Source organism: Cavia porcellus, unplaced genomic scaffold (genome assembly GCF_034190915.1).
Source record: "Cavia porcellus strain 051 isolate PalLab524CR breed Dunkin Hartley unplaced genomic scaffold, mCavPor4.1 scaffold_16, whole genome shotgun sequence".
In the NCBI taxonomy this organism is placed as follows: domain Eukaryota; kingdom Metazoa; phylum Chordata; class Mammalia; order Rodentia; family Caviidae; genus Cavia; species Cavia porcellus.
Genome location: NW_026947499.1, coordinates 20115138 through 20135780, shown reverse-complemented (window position 1 = coordinate 20135780; position 20643 = coordinate 20115138).

Sequence of the window (20643 nt, the reverse complement as noted above, 5' to 3'; positions counted from 1 at the left end):
CATCCTCCAGGAGGCTAGAAAGAGAGAAACAAGAAACAAGAGTGAGAACAAAAAATCTTGAACTCAAATTTGGGAACGTGATCCAAGAAGATTTTGAAAGATATTAGAACAGGCAAATATTGGACGTTTCGACTTCTCTTTAAGCTGTGGATGATTACACGATCAGACAAAACTTCTGCTGGTGTTGAAATTTTAATCTTAGTGACTATGGTTAACATATGCTCTGTCATGGGGTTCCTATCCCTTCACCCCAGTGTCAGGGATCAAACCCAGGGCCTCGTGCAGGCTGCGAAGGACCCTACACCCCCAGCCCAGAGTCTGCATTCTTTTTGTTATTAGCGAGTGTTAGTTATACGGGACGGTGGGTTTTGTTTTGGGGTATCCTGACATGCACGGCATCTGTGTTCTTCATGCACAGAGACAGAAGGCAATCTAGGGGACTGACCCTTGAGATTCTGAGTTCTGAAATAACCTGTGATAGTTACTATGTCCTTGTTTTCTGCCTGAAAAACAATTTAGACCACGAACTTTTCCTGGTCAGCCTTGCAGCTGGGCTGACAACATGGTCTCACAGGCTTGAGTCCCACAGCATAAGCAAAAGCAGTTGGAGATGCATAGTATTTCGGTTGGAAATATCTACTTTAGGTCCACTTAGATCCCTGTCCCTGCTGGGACACCAGAGCAGTATCTCAGACCTCCCGAGTCAGCGGAGCATCCTCACAGAGTAACGCTGAAGGAGGGGTGGATCTATTTTTATGGCATTTTCAGTGACTTTCCACTGAGCTGTGGGAAAATTTGACAGTTGACTGTGGCTGAATCATAACCCCGAGGTCCTGACCCCTCAGAACCTTTTAAGATTCCTTTCATTCCTGCTCAAAAGGGAAACCTGGACACCTTCGATGGGTTAATTCCATTTACCTTCTGTTCTTTGCAATACATGTAGGTGCAGGGTTGTGTGCTCTCAGTGGTGGCAAAAGGTTTCAGAATAACGGGTTCTAGTGTTCGCGGTTTCAGGTACTCTTTAGAGATTGTTTTTTGATTCTTCACAATCACCTAGGACAGTATTTACTATTATTGGGGCTGGGGATTTAGCTCAGTGGCATAAGCTCCTGCCTTGCAAGCAGGCAGTCGTGAGTTCGATCCCTGGTACTGATAAAAAAGAAAAAAGACAAAAAAAGTATTTACTATTATTATCCGTAGTTTACCGATGAGGAAACCGAAGCTTGGTGAGTCTTGTGCATGGTCACCCAGCTTGGGTATGAAGTGCTGAGATTTAACTAAGTGTTCTAACTCCAGGCTCTGCGCATCTATTTGTCATGTTAGACTCCCTGCAAATATAGGCACAGACATGGCAAACACAGAGGCGCTGTGGATGTCACACACCAACCCCTGGATGGTGTGTGTGTGTGTGTGTGTGTGTGTGTGTGTGTGTGGTGCTGGGAATCCAACACAGGCCCTGATGCATGCAAGGCCAAGACTCTACCACTGAGGCACACCCTGAGCCCCAACCCCGACGTTTTTGCAGCTGAGAAAACAGACCTAGTGTAGTGATGAGAATTAACCAATGACAGCTGAGAGTCAAAGCGGGTCTTTTCATTCTGGAGTTAAGGGTCCCAGCCACCTTGTTAGAGTGCCTTGGGTTTTTTGTGTCATGCTAAGAATATGCAGCATTTTAAAACATTTTACCCTTTATTCTTAAGGAATGGAATTTCCATTTATATAAACATGAAATATTTCTGTACAGTTTTCCTGCAATATGTAGATTTTGCAATTCTCCTGTACCCTTTTGTTATAGACTTTCTTTATTTCGAGGACTCAGGTTTAAACCCAAAGCCTTGAGCATACCGGGTAAGTGTCCCACCACGGGGTTACATCCCCAGACCTTTTCACTTTGGGACAACATCTCATTAACAGGCACAGGCTAGCCACAAACTTTTGATTCTCCTGCCTCAGCCTCCTGAGTAACTAGGATTACAGGTATAAGCCACCGTGACTGGCAAAAGTTGTTTTTTGTTTTGTTTTGTTTGTTTGTTTGTTTGAAGGTTTACAACATAACTGGGTGGGAAGCACTAAGTATTCCATGTAGCTCCTCTCCACACTTGTCTAGCCTCCCTCACCATCAATCACCGCCTGTGAACCAGCGTGGTCATGCCATTAGCACACGAAGCCCGCTTTACACTAGAGTTCGCTCTTGATGTCCTGGGTTCCATATGTTTTGGAAAATATATAATGCCATATATCCATCTTAGAGTAGCATATAGGATAGAGGACCATGCACAAGTCTCACCAAGCTTTGGTTTTCTCATCTATAAACTATGGATAAATCTATCCTAAAAATCTTTTTTTTTTTTTGTCTTTTTGTCTTTTTGAGATAGAGTCTTGCTGTGCAGTTCAGGCTGGCCTTGAGCTCACCTTGTAGTCCAGGCTGGTCTCAAACTCGCAACGATACTCCTGCCTCAACCTCCCGAATGCTGCGATTACAGGCGTGAGCCACCACACCTGGCTTATCCTAAAAATTTTATATCACCTGTGGCTTATGTCTGAAATCCCAACAAGTTGAGTGACTGAAACAGGAGAATTGCAAGTTGGAGCCTGGGCAGTTTAATGAGACTCTCTCTCACACATAAATAAATAAAAACTGACCTACATAAATGCGGACTGGGGATGTAGCTCAGTGGTACAGCGCTCCTGGGTTCAATCTCCAGTACCCCTCTCCCCACAGAATTCCTCCCTGTCCCCTCACCCAGCACACAGTACACTGCTTTCTGGACTTTTTAAAAAACAACATCTAGTCTTTTACCTTCCTGTGATCCCAAACTTTGAAATTTGGTCTTCACTACTGACCCTTTCTTATCTCTATTCAATTAATTTATTGAATTCCTACTAAGGATCTCCTTAGTCCATTTCAACACCCTCCGAACACTGAATTCAGTACAGAGTTTTGAATCAGTCTCACAGCAGCCTCACCTGCTGGCTGGTGCTCTAGACCCAGGGTGCCTGCTTATTCCTGAATTTGTTCCAACTTTTCTGAACATTTCTGTCCCAGGCACCTTCTGCTTCTCATCTTTCTCCACTGTTTGTTAAAACCTCCAACTTGCCCTCTCCAGTCCAAATTCCAATCCTTAGGCCTGGGCCAGAGTTTCTAGCTATTCACAGCAGTCTTTGGAGGTCTTGTGGCCACTTAACCTCTAGATTCGCTTTTGTTTTCTCCTGTCTCCTATTTTCTCAGTGGCCGTACCATGAACACATTCACGACAGTATGGCAATTTATATATCTCATTGCTGGGCTGCTTGGACCACTGGTGGTACATGCATGACTGTCCCATCAGGCGCCTTTTTATTAATTTTATTAGAAAAAGACAGGTAAGACTGAGGCACAGACTTTCCAAGACAAAGGATCTCAGAAAACCCCAAGATGTAAGATGGAGCTGTTGGTGAAAACCTTAAAGAGGTTTGATCAGGGTCTGAAGGCACGGGTATGACAAAGGCTATGCTGGGGGAGAATGGATTTGCCCCAAATAAGAGAGCAGAATCCTTCTGGGTGTTACAACAATACAAAAGCTAACATATATGAAACACAATACAAAAATCACGATATATAAAACTACAATAATTGGGAACTGAAGATACATACCGACATTCATCTAACACAGCAATCTTTTGAGATAGTCATAGGCTGAGTATATATCCCTTATCCAAAATGCTTGGAAATAGAAATATTTCACATTTCAGATTGCCCTGAATATTTTCATAGACTTTATTGGTTGAGAATCCCCAAGGCAAAAATCTAAAATCTGAATGCCCTAAATCTAAAACTTTCTGGATATCACTCCTACATTGTTTTGGAGCATTTTGAACTTAAAACTTTGGGATTGGGGACGTTCAGCTTGTACTATTATACCCCTTTTACAGATGTGGAAATTTTAGCACAAAGCCATTAAATAACTTGGTAAAAATCTGGGCATGGTGGCACATGTCTGTAATCTCAGCTACTTAGGAGGCTGAAGCATGAGGATTGCAAACTCAAGGCCAGCATGGACAACTTAGCAAGACTCTGTCTAAAAAAAAAAAAAAGAAGGAAAGAAGGAAAGAAAGAAAGAAAGAAAGAAAGACCTGTGAGGATATAGCTCAGTGGTAGAGTACTTGCCTAGCATACTTCACATTCTGGGTTTAATCTCCAGCAATTTCTGGCTGGGGATAACGCTCAACAGTCCAGTGCCTGCCTGGCAAACATAAGGTCCTAGAGCCCATGACAATGTCTCATGCGAGCCTGTATCAAGGATCTGCACTGGGAAGGCCCAAAGGTCAGTGTGGAGGCCAGAAAGTCTGTGCCAGCAGGGCGAAGGATCTGTGCCAGCAGGCTGAGGGATCTCCACTACAGCCAGGAAGCGGTGCTCAAAGTAAGCAGCTGAGCTTCCCTGAAAGTACACAGCCATCCTCAGTGACAGCGAGGTCCCGAGCTCCTCCAACGATGAGAACAGCTGAGTTCATAATAGGAAAGCACGCGTGAGGAGCTTCCCCAGGAGAGGCAACAGCACTACCTCTTCCTCTCCAGTTTGCCTTTTTATGCTGTGGACAACAATCCTCAAGTGGACCGTCCACGCCCAGCACCATGCTGATTCAGTTCGGCTGGGCGGTACAAGTTGCCCCTGCCAGTATCAATCCACCACATCTTCCTTTCCTCTCCTCCTCCTCCCTTCCTCCTCTTTCTCTTTCTCTCCCTTTTCTTCTTCCTCCTCTGTCTCTCTGTCTCTTTGTCTCTGTCTCTCCCTCCCTTTGTAAAACCTATCAGAGACAGAGGTGGGGGAGAGATTTCTTGAGCATCAACACTAAGATTATTTGCAGATGCTGTGCCTCAGACAACTTCAAGATGGGCTTCCTAAACCTTCTGAGAAGTGGTGTCATCACTAGGGGAAAAGTGAACAGAAATTTAATTGTTTGAGCCCCCACCAAGAGCTGCATTTACACTGCTAACTGTTTCAGATCTCCTGTTCATTTAACTCTTGAAGTAACTATTCAAGCACATACTGTCATCTTGTGCCAAGACAGATAAATTGCTGGACCTGCTTGTATTTTTAACTACTGAGGAGGCTAAGATAGAAGGAACACTGGAGTCCAGGAGTTCAGGGCCAGCCTGGGTAACACAGTGAGATACCAAAAGAAAAAAAAAAGGTAAGGTCCCAAAAAGTGAAGTGGCTTACTCAGGGTTGTAAAACCAAAGTAGACTTTAAACAATTTGGAATTTTTCTATGGTACCATACTGTTTCTGATGAAATAATACATCTTACTTCCCAATGGATGGAAGAGTTATTAAATAGTATTATTGAGCTGACGATATAGCTCAGCAGCACAGTGCCCTGGCAAGTACGAGGTCCTGAGTTCGATTCCTGATACCACAAAAACAAAACAACCCCTATATTATATGCCTGTGTCTTTAATACTTCCCTAATTTCGTTTCCCTACCATTTCTGTACTGATTAGCTCAGGAAAAATACTAAGGGAAATATGAGCAACACAGCCATAAAAATCTGTCAGATTTTGTGTTAAGCCTACCTTTTCGAAAGAGAACATCAGAAATAGAAATGTCTCTGGATAGCCAGGCGTGACTCCCTCTGCCTGTAATAGTATAATATGGGTGGTGTATGTTTAATGCAGGTAGAAAAGCAGACAGCATTTCTGTCCCCTCACACGTTTGAATGAAGGCTATTGCGTATTTGCCATCAGGGGCTTTATCCATGCGATGTTAGTTGAATCGTTAAGGTTTAATTTCTCCTTCTCTGAATTCTACTCACTCACCACTGCTACATACATCTTTATATATCGCACTCTTATCCTATCAGAATCTGAGTTGGAAGCTGGCAGGCTTGAATTATTTAAAAGAAAAACATTTCCACTTGTTCTGCCAAGTACGTTGATCAATGCTCCCTTAAGTGATGTAACCATCTCCTCTCATTTTGCAAGCTCTCCACTCTCTCTGCAGGTGACTAAGCGGTCTGGAATCTTTCTCTCTTTAATCGGATAATTTTCAGGCTTGTGACTTATCCTTCTGGTTTTTACAAGTTTATGCAATCGTTTCTCCTGTGAATATGGAAAAGGGTTTCATAGCTAAAGTTTTTCTTCAGCACATCCCTCTCTAGAACTCTCCAGAACTCTCTAGAACTCTCCAGATCTGCTTCCCATACAGTGTTCTAGTGCAACTCTTCATCTCCTCTTGACTTCCAGACAGACTGGCTACTCTTCAATGGTCGCCTTTTTTTTTTTTTTTTTTTTTTTTTTTTTTTTTTTTTCCTGTTTTTCTTCTTGTTAGATTGACCTTCCTGTGCTCTCCTTCTGGCTCAGAAGTCTGTTCTCCCCGGTTCTGGATTCGTGTGGCTTTTGTGGTAATGTTATTGCCTAACTCTGTAAACATAGCTACTGTGCTGTTGCAATGACAAGCAGAAACATCAAAGCGTCACCTAGGATTTGCAGGCAGATTTATTTACATCAGTGGGCACCAATCAGGATCATTGCTAGAATATTGGCACTAGAATATCTCTGGTGGTCTAGGGCTTATATGGGATAAGCAAGCAGGAAGTACAGAGGCGGAACGGCTTGTCAATCGGGGATTGGTTTATATGATGTATATCATAGTGCCTAGCTATGTATCACAGTGAGCAGCTGTTTCTAAGAGGCAACTGAATCTGGGCAACTAAGAAACTGAAGTACATTGGCTGTGGATGGTTGGTGGTGGTGTTTGGATTTTCTGCTACACTAGATCTATAGTCTGTTACCTCCAGGGCTGGCACAATGCTTAGTACAGTGCCTGGCATATAGCAGATGCTCAAGAAACGGGAACTGTTAATATTATGATTATGAGAGCAAGCACCATGTGTCTATTTAACCCCAAAAGCCTGGCACAACATCTGTTTCACTCAATGAGTGCTTATAAAATGACCCAGTAAAGAGAACAAATGTTGAATGGCCCTAAACCCCTTGTGAGACAAACTGGTAGTGCTATGAACTCACAAAACTCATAGATAGGAAATGTACGTAATTTACAGGAATGGAGTTGTGCACGGTCCTCAGAATCCAGGCAGGATAGGGAGCTAAAGGCCAGGAAGCAGGACTACAAAAGCTGAATCTGAAGTATTTTCGGTAGATTGCTTTGGACACAGGACAACGTCAGTTTGGCTCATTGCGTGCAGCAAATACAGTCAGACCAACTCCCGTGAATCAGAGAGAAACTTGGGATTATACCAGAGGCTCCTGAACCAGGTGTGGGCTGCAAACCTGTAATCCCAGCCACTTAGGAGGCTGAGGAGGAGGATGGCAAGGTTGAAGCCAGCCTCGGAAGCTTAGACTTTGTGTGGAAATAAAATCAGAAAGAGTCTGGGCTGGGGATTCAGCTCAGTGGCATAAGCACCTGCCTGGCAAGTGCAAGGTCATGAGTTTGATCCCCGGTACCAAAAAAAAAGAAGAAGAAGAAAGGGTCAGGGGTTAAGGATGTAGCTCAGTGTGTTCACAGACACACACACACACACACACACACACACACACACACACACACACAAAGCATTAGTGCTGAAGCCCATAACTTCAGCACTCACAGAGACCTAGAGGTGAGGTTCAGGGATTTAACAATGACAGTCTAGGAAGCAGTCCATGTTAGAAAGTCTAGCAAGTGCCAGGCTTAACATCCAGTCAAAGGGGGCTGTTTAGCCAGGTCTGAGATTGAATTACTGACTGGAGTTTAGGAACATGGACAGGAGCAAGATTGAGACCTAAAGGACACAGGTTTGGGGCCTAAGGGCAGGACCAGTCTGATGCTTCAGATGGGCTGAACTTGCCAGTAAGGTTGGCAGTGGGACCCAAGACCTGGACAGTTACTATAAAACTGTAAGCCTTCGATCTTTAGCACACAGCACAGCCTCTCGGAACACAGTGAGAAGGTTCCGGTCGTGGGGTGTCTGCAGATGGTGAAGGATCGTCTAGGTCTGCTGGGCCTGATCTAACAGCTAGCTAATTCCTCCTACACATTTGTTTCATATTGAGTCTGTGTATCACGTGGCCTCCTAACCCCCATTCGGTGCTTTGTCCTTATCTAAGCTCTACATAAAGCCATTTCCAAGTTGAAATTGTTCTTTGTGACCATGAGATGGTTCTTTCGTCCCCTGGCTCTGGGATGAGAACACCTTTCACTAACTGGTTCCAGAATATTGGTTCACATGCTCTTGTGATAAAGTGGTCCTTTAGCTTCCTTTAAACCCAAACAAATACACTAAATAATAACAATAATAATAACAGACAAATAATAATAAAATCTTCCCCTGGCTTGGTTCTTCAGTAAGATCATACCTTCTGACTTTCACTTTTTCAGATAATGCTTCTTTTATGGTTCTATGGCCTTCTTAAACTTGTTGTTTTTGTTCACATTAAGGCAGTACACACGTATCTTAGTTTCTCTGGTTCGCCTCCCTCTCACGATTGCCTTTCTTCTACAATACTCCCACCAAGTGCTCATCTAGACTGTACTTGAACACCCTAAATGGTTGAAAACTCAGCTTACTGACGCTGGGTTCATCTGTTGACATCATCTGTTGGAAATAACTGTATTGACTGAAATACGCTTCCTTTAATTCTTTTTCTTTTTCTTTTTTGAAGCAAAGTCTTAGCATGTCATCTAGACTGGCTGTGAACTCTCTATACAGCCCAGGATGGCCTTGGACTTGTGATCCTCCTGCCTCAGTCTCCAAAATGCTAGAATAACAGACATGTGCCACCACGCCTGGCTCCTTCCTTCAATTCCTTTCCATTGACTCCAGCTCCTCTGCTTAAAAACAAATAGGACAAATAAAAACCTCTGATACATGACCCCTTCAGGAATTTAAGACACAACATCCTTCCCAAGTTCATTTGCTTTGTTTTGCCAAATAAATGGTCCCAATATCTTCAACTCTCGTTGCTTGATGGTTCCTGCAGCATCATCTTTTTTTCCTGCCTTTTCATGGAACGAAGGCCTCTTCTGGACATTATACTTTTTATAAATGCAATTTGAGACTTTAGTAGCTCTTTTGGCAGCCACAGAGCGCTGTTGACTCACATTGAGCTTACAGATAATTGAACATTTCTGAATGCTACATATATAATTACTAATCCCATTACACACTTACCCAAATGTATCAGACAGAGAAGGTAATGGAAAGAAAGGTTCGTTTATTACATTGGTGCTATGAAATGTGGGGCCTAAAAGTTCAACCTAGGATTTTGATTGTAAATAAGCCTATGCTCAGTTTGCTGCTCCAAATAATTACGAACTAGTGACGGTCATGAATGAAATTCCAGCATAGGTTAGTCAATGCTGGTGGTCCCAGACTGCAGCCTTCCTCAGAATTACTCACCTTTCAACTGTGTGTGCTGTTTATCACCAGAAGAACTGATAGAAAGACTATAAATGATTCCACGCATTATTACCACTGGAAAAAAAGAACTCAGAGACAAATATCTGGTACCTGAAAGATGGTATAATTTTACTTTTTCCTAGAAGAATTATATTCAAGAACCTTTTCCTCAATTGAAAATAACATAGAGCTGAGAATGGCACATGCCTGTCATCCCCAAGACTCAGGGAGCTGAGCAGGAGTCCAAAGCCAGCCTGGGGAACTTAGGGAGAGCCAGTCCTAAAACAGTAGTTCAGTGTTCTTTGGATTCAACCCCTAGTATCAAACAAATAAACAAACAAAACAAAACAACTATAAAGAAATAAAAGAAGGAATAGGTATTATTATTTTTAGATAAAGAAACTGAGAGCTAAAAAGCTGTGACTTGCCTGTGATCACATGGCTAAAAGGCAGTGGTATGGCTGAGCCCTGAGCCTTTGGATACAGAGTACAGTTCAGCACTTGCTACGCCTCTGGTATTTCAGGTCAAGTCAGACTCAGTGGCCTTGCAACACTAATCCTGAAGCTTCTCCTCTAGTTGGCAATATGTGCCAGATTTGCTGTGGCGGTCACTTTATGTGGTACTGGGACTAGAGCCGGAGCCTTCACACTGAGCTACAGGCCCAGCATCCCTGTATAATGTTTTTTTTAAAAAAACAGGATCTCACTAAATCACTAAATTACCCAAGCTGGGTTTGAACTTGAGATCCTCCTGCCTCAGTCTTTCAGAGTACTAGGATTAAAGGGGTGTATTACTACATCCGGCTATCAATCCAGATTCTTAAAACTGTTGTGCAAAAACAGCTTTGGCATCCTGTGCTACGCTTGTCACCCTAGTAACCTTGTAAAACACAGCTGTTTTCTGCAACTGGCCACCCTGGAGCACCTACCACTTTGTTATACATTAACTGAAGCGTCGCCATGCTGTTCCGTATGCATCATCACCTTAGTAACCTGTTTGCTGTGTCAACCTTTGTTCCCTTGGTGAGAGACAGATGATGCTGTGTCAACGTTTGTTCCCTTTGTGAGAAGCAAATGTTCCTGGAATTAGCAGATCAAGGGCTGTAAATTAAGGAAAGAAAGGAGTAACCACCAACTTCAAAGTCTCTGACCTCAAGCAAAGGGGAACAAAGGCCTTCCGCATTCCTGCTCCCCTCCCCTTTTCCCTTTTAAAAACCCCTTGTAACCTAACCTGGTTACACAGCTCTGCAGATTCCACCAGCAGGTTGTGTTGCTGGGTACCAGCTAAAATAAAGCGCTTCTTTTTAAACCCGTCTTGCCCCATTTTTGGTACAACATCTTGGGGCCTTGTTTTTGGGGGACAGCAAAAACACCCTCACAATACACCAATAATAAAATAATAGAATTTATAAGAATTAATCCAATAGCTTTAATTAGAGATTAGGAAATAATATCAGATAATTTACCAAAAGCTATAGTTATGTAATAGCAAAACCAGAATTAAACCCTACTTATATACCCAGTCCAATGCTCTTTCTTTTAGATAACTATTTCTCAAAATACAAGCAGGTAGCTAGCTATATGTTATAGACAGCAAGAACATTTCTAAAAATTGTGTATGATACATATTCTGCATAACTGAGAAATGTTACAGTTAAGGATCCCACAGAACTCCTAATCCAAAAGGGTACGAGCCAGGAAGCTAATCAGAAAGGGTTGAACCACAAAGTTTAAAAAAAATGTTTATTTTGAGACAGGGTTTCACTATGTAGTTCAGGCTGGTCTGGACACTATGCAGTCCAGGCTGGCCTCAGACTCCTGGGAATCCTCCTGCCTCAGCCTCCCAAGTGCTGGGATTATAGGTGTGTGCCGCCATGTCTGGCCACTCGAACCATGAGATACTGAACCAGCAACTTCCCAGTAAGCAGCATTGTGCTACACGCAGCATGGCCCCCTCCTACCAATATGTAATTTGGCTGTGGCCTCTCAAGGACTTGTTCTACTTGTGTCCTAGATATCCAAGTACACAGACAGCTAAGAGAAATGCAGAAATGGAAGAATTATAAGTCTGCATTAGGGAGGTATTTCTGAAAATCAGACCAAAATCTGGGTGTGGTGGTGCATGCTTGTAATACCAGCATACTGGGAAGCTGAGGCTGAAAGACTGAAAATTCAAACCAGGGAGGGCAATTCAGTGGCTTCACAAAACCCTGTCTCAGGATAAAAAATACAAACAGGAGCTGAGGATGTTGGAAACAACTACAGTGACTGAAATACACTTCTTCCGGTTTCTTTTTCTTTTTTGAGGCAGGGTCTTACTATGTAGTCTAAATTGGCTTTATAGTCTAAGTATAGCCTAATACTTGTGATCCTCTTGCCTCAACCCTGGCTTAATATGTGAAGGCCTTGGGCTCAATCCCTAGTAACACACACACACACACAAATAAAATAAAAGCAAGCTAAATAAACTGCTGAATTAATATATATATATATATAATGGACCTAAAAATGACTAAACACTTACATATGTTAGTATGGTATTCAATTTGATTTAACAATTGTTCATCAAGCACCAGTTATATGCAAAGCACTCTACAGTGCATTCAAAGGCATCAAAAGCCATGCTGTAACTTTATCTTTACAGCAAGTTCAATAATAATAATAATAATGGCAAAGAGTGCTATGGTAAGGAGGGAATCTGAGCAAGCCTGAAGGAGCCAGGAAGGCTTTCTTGAAAAAAGATACTTTCAATCAAATCTTAAAGCTTGGGTAGGAATTATGTAGGTAAAGAAGGAGCTGAGCAAAGAGACATTTGGACTGTCCATGCACCCAACAGTCTGACAATGCTGGAGCCCAAAAAAGGGGCCAGGATAAGACAAATCAGGGGACCTGATGTCATCTTCAACTTCTGCCTAAACTAATGTGTCACCCTGAGAACCAAGGTCAAAGGGGGGAGTTCAGTAGGGAGGGAGCCACTTCCGGGAAGATGGCGGAGTGGTAAGCAGCAGAAAAAAAAGCCTCTCTGAGAGTCACTGTCCAGACACTACCATATGGAATCATAAGGAAGGCAAGAAGGAAGGAAGTGGGTCTCCCAGACCCAGGGAGAATCTGAAGCATGAATTGAAGCCCAGAGAGAAAAAAAAGAAACACTTCAATGAAGAAGAAGGCGGTAGCTGGCGATGCCTTCTTTCTGAGACAAGACTCACTGCATGAGAGGAACTGTTCGAACCTGGGGATGCACGGTCAAGGTGACAGTGACAGCTGGAGACCTCTGCAGAGAGCTGTGGCAATGGAGGGGAGCAGCAGACAGGGAGGACTGCACTGGATAGCACTGTTGGCCCTGATGATCCATGACTGAGATTAACTAAGGGTCACAGAAAATATGGTGGCACAGTGCCAAAGAGCCAGGGACTGAGACAAACAAGCAATAACTTCTCTTCTCCAACAAACCGAAGAGGTACGAACTGAAGAGGTGGGAGGTGAGAGCAACAGACTCAAAACACAAAATCCAGCTGCCCCTGGAAGATACTTCAGAGAAGTAATCATCATCTAAGGATCCTAAATACAACCAATAAAGCACCCCACCATAGGCAACTTACAAGCAACACCTCAGAAATTAAACTAAAAAAAGAAAGGAAATGAGAAGACACTTAAACAAGATGCAACCCTAGACATCCAGTTCACCAGAGGCGAACCCAGTGGGCAATGATGTAGGGCAATCTGAAAGCCCCCCACCAGGTCTCTCTGAAGTGGAAACAACAAAACAATTGAATGGGCTCTGGAAAAAATGAAATCAGGAATAATCCCTCAGATAACTACAGAGATTACCAAAATATACACTATGCTTAGTGATGTTAGAGCAGACACAGACAAAAAAAATAGATGAGCCAAAGGAAATTATGGAAGCATACCATAAGAAATAAATGGAATCCATAAATCAGATTCAAGCAGATATCCAGGAGAATGAAAACTCCATTAAAAGTATTCAAAGCAGATTAGGCCAATGTGAGGACAGAATCTCAGATGTTGAAGACAGGCTTGAAGTCAGCAACCAGGAAAAGAAAGGTTTCTCAAAACTAGCAAGAGACCAAGAGAAATCAATCTGGCAGATGCTAGATGAGACAAAGAATAATTTAAGATTAATTGGGGTCAATGAACAAGCAGGAGATAATACAAATGACATTAAAAATGTACATAGATATCATGACAGAAAAATTTTCATATTAAAGAAAAAGAATTTAACATACAGATGAGGCGTGTAAAACTCCAGTTAGCAATGATCAAAAAAAATCTACAGCCAGGCATATCATATCAAGATTCCAGAAATTCAACACAAGAATGTAGTCCTAAAGCTGTTAGAAAAAAGAAACAAATCACCTATAAAGAAAAGCCCATCTGAATTACAGCTGACTTAGCACAAACTCTCAAGTCAAGGAGAGTTTGGAGTAAATTTCTAAAGAAAAACAACTTTCAACTCAGACTGATGTATCCCACAAAAACTATCTTTCAAAATTGATGGAGAAATAGGATACTTCCTTGACAAATTTATGACCACCAAACCAGCACTCCAAAATATTCTGAAGGCAAAATGTTCTGAAGGACATTCTAGAAAGAGATAATAAGGATTACAGTTCCATGAATCTCAACAGAATGAATCCATCAGGAAAGGCAAACAATTAGAGGAAGGGGAAAAGGGAGAGTCAATAACATGGAAAATAACATGACATGGATAAGTCAATACAGATCAGTTATAACCATCAATGTTAATGGTCTCAATTCACCAGTCAAGAGACACAGCCTGGCAGAATGCATCAAGAGGCAAGATCCAACAATATGCTGCATATAAGAAACACACTTAATGTTAAAAAATTCATAGAATGAAAGTCAAAGGATGGAAAATAATACTTCATGTGACAGGAATCCATAAAAAAGCAGGGGTAGGTATTCTATTTGCAGACAAAGTGAATTTTAAGCCAAGACTGATTAAGAGAAATAAAAAAGGTCACTCATAAAGGGAACAATCCAAGAGGAGGAGATAACAATCATAAATATATATGCAACAAATACCAGTACAACCAACTATATAAAAACAATTATTAATGGACATGAAAAATCAAATAAGCACTAAAACCATTATATTGGAAGACCTCAATACCCCACTGTCACAAGAAGGCAGATCAACTAGACAAAAAAAAATCAATAATGAAATATTTGAACTAAATCAAACTTTTGAACAAATGGACTTAGTAAATGTCTATAGTGTTCCATCCCACAACATCAGAATACACATTCTTCTCAGCTGCACATGGAACATTCTCCGAGATAGACCACATACTGGCTCATAGAACATGCTTAAGTAAATGCAAAGGAATTGAAATTATCCCATGCATACTATCAGACCAGAATACAATGAAATTGGAAACCCATACTAAATGAAAGCACAAAACTTCATTAACATGTGGAAATTAAACAGCACCCTATTGAACATCCAGTGGATCACAGATGAAACTAACGAAGAAATTAGACAGTTTTTACAATTAATGATAACAACAATACATTATATCGGAACTTGTGGGACACAATGAAAGCAGCCTTAAGAGGGAAATTTAGAGGAAAACAGAGCAAGCACATATAAACAACTTAATGTTGAACCACAAACGTCTAGAAAAAGAATAGCAGGCCAAGCCAAAAACTCATACAAGGGAGGAAATTATAAAGATCAGATCAGAAATTAACACACTGGAGACTAAAAAAAATACAAAGGATTAATGAATTGAGAATTGATTCTTTGAAAGGTTAAATAAAATCGACAAACCCTTAGCCAACCTTATCAAAAGAAAGAAAGAAAAAACTTAAATCCATGCAATTAGGAAAGAAAACAGCAAAATCACAGCAGACCCTGCAGAAATCCAGAAAGCCATCTATGCCTACTTTGAAAACTTGTATTCTAATAAGATGGAAAACAGAAGAAATGGACAGATTCCCAGATACTTATGAGTTGGGAGGGAAGACTGATCACATTGGTTGAAATATTCTAGGAGATATCGAGAGCCTGTATGGAAAGGAACAGTTAGAATATATGAGATCAGACAGAGCATGTTCCAAAAAAAAAGCAGAAGACTCAGTGATGTTATCAGCTGTGGAAGGGAGGAATCTCTGGGCCAAAACATTTTTTCCCAGCCTTTTCTCCTGCCTGACACTTCACATCAGAGGCTCTTCCTGTAGGAAATCCTCTACTAATAAAATGGAGTTGTTAGTACATTTTGGTGTAAATCTGCTAACACTAAGATGAATTATGAAAGTTTAGTGGTATAGTTAGTAATCATGCCCTGTGTAATTCAGAATACCTAAATGGGAGTATTTCAAGTGTTCTCTAAGAAACTGTAATTTGAGGTGACAGTTATGCTTGATTTGATCATTCTGTTGTATATAACTACTGAAGCATCATAACATTGTATCTCATAAATACATAAAATTATTCTTTGCCAATTAAAAATAAAATCTTAAATATAATTTAAAAAGAAAGTTTACTGGAAGCAAAGGACATGTTGTGGGAATGAGATGGGCTAATCATGAGAGAAGAAGCCAGAGACCCAAAGCAAAAGCAGTGGACAGACAGATCTCACTGCTAAAAGGAGACAAAGCAACTCCTATTTCGTGGTTTGAGCTGGGCTGACCATGCTCTGCTGCAAAGTTCCTGCTCCCTAAGCTTGGTTGCTCTACTCCTAAACTCTTTCATGTGAGACAGTTAAGTCTAAACAAGGGCAATAGCATTAACAACTATAAAATAAATGCTAGGGAAGAGAGAATTGTGACTTCTGAGCTAAGGAGCACCATGCAGGTATGAGTTTACCTGTAAACCATGCCTTAGAAAGTTACTTAAAAATTGAACCACTTCAAATCTCTTTTTTTTTTTTTTTTCTGGTACCAGTGATTGAACTCACAACTTTGTGCTTGTCAGGCAGGTGCTTATGCCACGGAGCTAAGTCCCCAGCGCCACCACAAATATTTTTCCCGGGACTTCCAGGAGAACATGGTGGATAGATAATAGCAGCTATGGAGGCTCTCTGAGATAGCCAGCTTAGAATCCAGGAGTGGTGTGGTGTGAGGAGTCCTAGGCAAGGGGAGATATACCCTGCCGACCCAGGAACAAAATAAGCTGAGAGAAACCAACTGGAAATGCAATCCCGATGCTATGACCAGAACAGAAAAATCTTAGCGCTGAAGCTAGAATCCGTGCCTCTGGAAACTGCTATTTGAATTTCCTGCCGCTGCTGCTGCATCTGAATCAGCACAGCAGGGATAGAGATGCAGCTCTGAGAGCGGGAATCGGCGAACCAAATTGAGAGCGGAACTGGCGCTACATCGACCTGCAGTGAGTGAGAGAAACAGGGACCCTTCCATAGACTAGGAGGCTCCAACACAGGACATTCTGGGACCGGGCAGCCTAGCCAGAACAGGACGCTGTAGTGACTTTAGTCACATATTCCCCTCTCAAGTGGGATTGGTGGGGAGTGCTTGACCTGGGTGACGCTGTGGACTAAGACCCAGTAGGCTAGCCCAAACCAGGTCCCAGCGCCTGGTGGTGCACCCTAGCAGTGAAGCCTTCAGTAGGTTGACCTGGAGGGGTGGGCCCAGCAGAGGCTGCCCAGGTCTGTGTCTCCCTAGTGCACTGCAGTGGGCAGGAACACCTAGCTGGCGGATTCAAACAAACTGTAACCCACAAAGAAAGAAACTGGGCCTTCTATATATGCCTGGATGGAAGGAACAAAAAATATGAGAAGAGGAGGCAACAAGCAAGGGTCCTTGGTCCTGATTCCTGAGAACACTGATCCAGGAAAGGTAAATGTAAAGGAGAATGAGGACAGAAAACATGCAATATCAGGCATGGCACCAATAGACATAAAGCAATATCTCCAGAGCCTCATAGATGAGTTCAAAACTGAAGTATTTAACCAAGTAAAGTAAGATAGAAGTAGAGTAGTTAGAGAAATGCTAAGCACTGCCCAAGAAAAAAACAGATGGTGGAAGAACAGAAAAAAAGGGGAGAATTGTTTGATGGAGAAAATAGAGAAAACATAGAATATGTGAAGCAGGTTCAAAGAGATTACCAGGAAACTAAAAACTCTATTGAAAGCTGGTATAACAGCTTGAAAGAAACTAAGGATAGATTATCTGAACTGGAGGACAGATTTGTAAGGTGGGAGTATGAAATGAAAAACTTTTAAAAATAACAAGGAAACAAACAGCAATAATACAAAGGCTAGAAGATGATAAGAGGATCTATAACTTAGGGACTCAAATAAACTACAAAGGCTATTCACAGAAATAATCCAGGAGAATTTCCCTAATTTAGCAAAAGGTAAAGATACTCAGATGTATGAGGCATATATGACCCCAGCCACCTACAACCCAAACAGAACTACACCCAGGCATATAATAATCAAAATTCGAGAAATCCAATATAAGAACAGAATATTAAAAGCTGTCAGAGATAAGAAACAGATCACTTACAAGGGAACACCCATCAGAATTACAGCAGACTTCTCAGCACAAACTATCAAATCACGAAGAGTTCACAAGGAACACTTTCAAGAAAAAATAAATAAATAAATAAATAAAAATCATGAAGAGCATGGGGGGAAATAATTCAAGCTTTGAAAGACAATAACCTCCAGCCAAGATTGATATATCCTGCACAACTGTCCCTAGAAATTAATGGAGAAACAAGGTGCTTCCAGGATAAAGAGGAACTAGGGGAATTTGCAACCACCAATTCAACTCTACAGAGAATACTGAAGGACATTCTAAAAGAGAAAAATACCAACATTCCAGAAACAGTGGCACACAGGCCACAATGAATGGAGCAGAAAGCAAAATAAAGAAGTCAAACTGATAACTAATGAAGAAAAAGAGCTCAACAGAAATGAGGCAGAGAAGATTGGATGGTAGGAACAGCTATTTTGGAGAAAACAATCATAATAGCTAGTACTGATTTAATATCATCTTGTTTTGAAGTCCCATCAAGCTTTTGTTCTTCTGTCTCCATTGGTCTTAACAGGTTGTATCTTATTGGATTTTATTATATGTGATAATATAAACAAAAACTTTTATAGACAAGGAGATTATACAGAAACCATTGTTCATTTTCTGGTTAGTTGGTTCTAAATACCCTGTAATACTGTCATTCTCTTGAATGGTTTTACATTGTCTTGATGTGTTTGATGGTACAGTATACAAAGTTATACTTGAAGATTTCAAGGAAAGAGACACTATGGTGACTACTTTTATGTCAGGATATCTTGTGGTGAAACACTATTTTGCTTAAATGGTTATATTTTGGCCTGTGCTGTTTTGTTGTTATATCCTCTTTTATCTCAATCACCTTTTTTATTATTTACTTTTTTATTTTTATCTTTTTAAGGGAAAATAAATTTAAAAATAGCAGGATATATTATAGTAACTCACTTTGATTTCCTATTAACTTGATTTGAAACCCTGTATTGCTCTCACCATCTGGTTTGACTGATTTTTCTCTATTCTGTTTTGCTTGCTACTACCAAGTTTGAGAGTATAGGCAACAACTGTGAAGACAATAAGATTCACTATGACGCCCATTCTGGTTTGACTATTGTGTTCTTTTGAAGTCCTGTAATGTCTCCAATGTTTCAGTTTTATTGGTTTTGTTCTTTACTGTTTTGTTCAATTTTATTATAACTGATGATACAGGCAATTCTTTTTAAGATAGTAAGAGGCATTATGGTAACCATTGTTGATCACCTTGTTTTCTGTTTTTACATTATGTATTATGTCCATCCTTTTGATTTGACTGACTCTGTTTTGTTATGTCATATTTGATTTTATTCTCTTCAAAAAAAGTAATAAGAACTGTGGGAGTAATAAAACCCAAAATGTATAATTGTCATTGTAAAAAATAGAGGAAAAGAAAGTGCTCTAAGTGATATAACTGCATGTATATTTAAGTGTATAAGATGGATAACCATATTACTGAGTTCTGTTGGATCATTGAACAGAACTGTTTGCAGTCTCACTGTTTGAACGTCCACTTTATATGCTTTAATTTTTTAACTTGAACAACTATTTCTAAGATGACAATATGTAATCTATTAACTAGTGATTTCCTACTGTTTATTTTTCTGAAATTCTGTATAACTTGTACTTTTTTTGTTCTTTTTTCTTTTTCTCCTTAAATAAAATTTTAAAAAAAAATCTTTTTCCCTATGGTTACATGCATAACATTGGCTCGTATAGTTGCATTTCCAGTAAATGGCAAGTTTAATTTGGAAATCTTGGAAATACCAAGGCCTCCTAAACCTTACCTCATTGTGTTATTATTGGGAGGATAAAATGGGGCCAGAAGATGCAAAAGCCTTGTACGCTGTAAGGTTAAGCAAGGCCAAGGATCTGACGCCAGACTGTGTGGACTGGAATCCCAAACTTCCCATGAGATCGTGGAACAGTTAATCACCCAGTCTCTTTGGATATCAGCGTCATTTTCAGAGTAGACAAAAAAAATCCACCTTAAGACAGTTGTACAAGAATAAAATTATTTAATACATATAAAGTGATCAGCATCAGGCCTGAGCAGCAAAGACTGTGCAGATATAACCACTATGCCACATTCTGTCCCATTTTTCCGGGCCACAGCTGCCTCTTTTCTCTGTCTAAGTCTTATCCCTTTATGCTCATCAGGCCGCCTTCACAGGAAAAACAGGTGTGATTGCTCTCCTCACAGTTGTAACCAATTTACCCTCATTGTAAGGGCCAGACTAAAGGTTTTGAGGGAAAAAAAAAGCCAGGCACAGTGTTGCACACCTGTAACCCCCTTGGTAACTGCTCACCAATTATAAAATTGCAGCCCTTTGGTGTCAATGAGCAAAACCCCTAGTACTTTAAATACCTGCCCCAGGGATTACAATTAGAGCATACTGTGAATTTAAAAGTAACACCTAAAAGCATACATGAGCGTAATTTTTAACAAGTGACCTTTTCCATAGAACCAGGCTCTACATTGAAACTCTTTGGCTCTACATAAGCACATAGAGCTGGGGGTGGTGGCACATGCCTGTAGTCCTAGCACACAGGAAGCTGAGGCAGGAGGATCACCGTGAGTTCAAGGCCAGCCTGGGTTATCTAGCAAAACCCTGTCTCAAAATAAATAAATAAGTGTATGGAGGAACTTATGACTAGATTATTAGGGTCACATTTTATAAAAAGCAGACTTATAAAACACTAGAGTGCGACT